Raw genomic sequence first — 3279 nt, 5'->3', positions numbered from 1 at the left:
ACAATGGAATACTATTGAATGCTAAAAATAAATTAGTTCTCGACCCATGAAAACATATGCAGGAGCCCCAAATGCATAATGCTAAAAAAAAGAAGCTAATCTGAAAATTCTACCTACTGTGTTATTTGAATTTTCTAACATTCTAGAAATGACAACACTGTGAAGACAATACAAGGAACAGTGATTTTTCAGGAGTTAGGACCAGAAGAAGAATGAATAAAGGAAAAGAATAGGATTTTTAGGACAGCAAAACTATTCTGGATCATAATATAATAGTAGACATATACCATTTTACACTCATCAAAGCCCATAGAATCGCAACATGGAGTAAACCCTGATGTGAACTATGGCTTCGAGTTATGATGGATCAATGGAAGTTCATCGGTTATAACACTCTGGTTCAGGGTGTTGATAGTGGAAGAGGTTTGTAGACAGGGCAGGAGGAGTAAGGGAGATCTATGCGCCATCCAATTGATTAGTATGAGGATCAATAACTGCTCTGAAAATAAAGTATTTTTAAAAATAACACTTCAAATGGGTAAACTCATATGAGCAAACAGAACATGAGAGAAGAAAGCAACAACACAGTTCAAGAAGCTGGATAAAGAGACCAAGAGTAGCAATTGATATGACTAACAAGGAGAAAGATGATGCCTTTCAAATAATAGCAAGAAAAAAATTAGAGTTTCGGAGCTAACAATATGATTGAAAGAATTTAAATTTCATTTGAAGGTTTGGAAGATAAATTTGAGAAAAAAAAAATTGCTCATGTGTAAAACCAAAACCAAAGAGATAACATATTAGAGAAAATATGAACTAATAGGATTAGTTTGAGGTAGAAATTCTTAAAGAAGAAAGAAAGAAGAAAATTATGGACAAAAATTTGAAAACTAATTTAATCTCAAAAACTAAATTAACTGGAGGACATTAGTTTCTAGATTTAAGGAGTTTATTTAGGATCTTTCTGGTGAAAAAGACTCTGACAAGGCCCAGTATCAGGAAATATCACAATTTTTGAAGAAGGAAAAAAATACAGCCTAAAATGTCCTTAAGTGAATGAATAAACAAGTGAATTAAACAAATAATAGATTATAAAAGACTGAGAATAAGATTAACAAGTTAGAAGAAAACTGTGTTTTTCCTTCAAAATTCTAAGAAGAAATTCTATACTCAGACTTTGACATTCAACAATATTGTCAATTAAGTAGAAAACTGGAATAAAGGTAATTTTAGATAGACAAGTTCTCAAATTTTGACTTTTCATGCATCCTTCTGCAGGAAGCTGTTCAAGGATATGTTCTTGCCAAAAGAAAGAGTAAACCAAAACAGAATATAATAGACACTCTCAGGAACTGTCCAGAGCCTTTTCAAATTAAGACCTTGGCCGAGAACTTTCATCACCTCTAGCTTCCTTCAGGAACTGCCTCAGCTTCAGAAGTCTTCCTTATCCAAGGTCATGCCCTTCAGCTGAGCAAAACATATCCAGGACATAATGTGTACATAGACAATTTGGTTCAACTTGAGACAACTCTGAAGAGCCATTCAAGCTCTAGGAATCTTTGTAGGCATCCAGGTCTGACTTACGCCTGCACTGCAAGTCAACCCCTGCCTTCGGCAAAGTTTGCATCTTCTCCTCTCTTATCACCAGTGTTGATCCCAAGGACTCTCCGTCATGAACATTTTGCGCCCAGATCTATCTCAGAGTCTGCTTCCTGAAGGACACAGTCTGAGACACAGAAAATAGAATGGAATTCAATACGAGAACAAAGAAAATTAAGGTAAGAATGAGATTAAAATAATCAGCCAGATGAGGGTGAGTTAAGTCCCAGGTTCATATCTGAGCTGTGGACCCACAGAACACACAGTCAAGACTAGAGCAGAAGGTCGAAGGATTTCAGGAACAAACTCTCCAACAAAAAAGGTGAAATTTATGGAACTCTGGATATTTTCAACATGTTGAGAAGGATTAGGATTTGCTCTAGAAGCTGGGGATGAAATCATCAGAGGTCCATAGAAAACAAAGTAAAATAAAAAAGTAAAGACAATGAGTTATAGGAGGGAAAATTAAAAATTGTGCTAGAAAGTCTGTGTAAGCCCAGTGCTTTTCCTGTGTCAAGTATGAATAAAATGCTCATAAAAGTGTACTGAGGCACTGCAACAGGGAGAAACCAATTTGGAGTATTGATTATTTTGATTTTTGAAAAATCAAGTATTCCATTTTGGGATATCAATAGGTGATCCTGAAAACTGAAAAGCCATATATGATGCTTTATGAGTGGTATTGAGTAATATGAAGTACAATACCAGGAAAAAATAATCAAAACTTTGAAAATGAGAAATGCATCAGGGAAAGAAGTACATGGTTTTAACTTTGAAGCTATTTAAACAAGTGTATTTATAACTTTTATTTAAAATATTATTTAAAAGTTTATTTCACGGACTCCCAAGAGTTTCCAGTATATTTATGTTCCAAATGTAAATTCCCCTTTGGTGGGGACTGAATGTGTGTGCCCACCCCTAGTTCATGTGTTGAAGCCTTACCTTCAAAGGAAGGTGCTTGACGATGGGCTGTGGGGAGATATTGAGGTTAGAAAGTGGGATCCTCATGATGGCATTGGTGCACTTAGGACACGAGGCCCCAGCAAGCACCCACCCCTGTCTATGCCCACTCATGCCTCAGTGCACAAGGAAGGCCACGTACAGACCATATGAGTGCACAGTGGGGTGACAGTCACCTCTGAGCTGGGAAGCAAGCACTCACTCAAAGGTCATCATGCTGGAACTCTAAACTGCACTACCAGCATCCAGAACCGCAAGAAAACAAATCTCTATTTTTTAATCACTGTGTATGGTGTTTTCTTATGCAGACTCAGGTAGTAAATAGATTCTTAAATGCATTCCAAGTTGTTTTTTTTTTTTTTTCCTTTCCTTTTCATCTTTTATTCCTACCACACAATACTCCAGTCATGTGGTGAACTATCCTTCCCCTATACAATTTGATTTTCCCTTTTGCTGTATAATGACTCTCCACATGTAGTCCTTTTGCCAAACTCACTCATTCTGTTCAAGTCTGAAGACGTTCAATTATCCCATTTTCAAAAAGATTTCCCCAAATCATCTAAACAAAACTAAGCATTTTCTTATTACTTTTTTTAATCATTTCAATGTATTTCTATTATTGAACAGTTGTGCATTGTTCCAACTGGGCTTATGTGCATATTTTTCCAACTATGGATTTTAAAAGCAGGAATATCATTGTTCGCTTCTGGATTCATGCAT

This window comes from Sciurus vulgaris (genome assembly GCF_902686455.1).
Source record: "Sciurus vulgaris genome assembly, chromosome: 7".
NCBI classification, from domain to species: domain Eukaryota; kingdom Metazoa; phylum Chordata; class Mammalia; order Rodentia; family Sciuridae; genus Sciurus; species Sciurus vulgaris.
The sequence above is the reverse complement of the archived record's forward strand: the minus strand, read 5'-3'. Positions refer to the sequence as shown.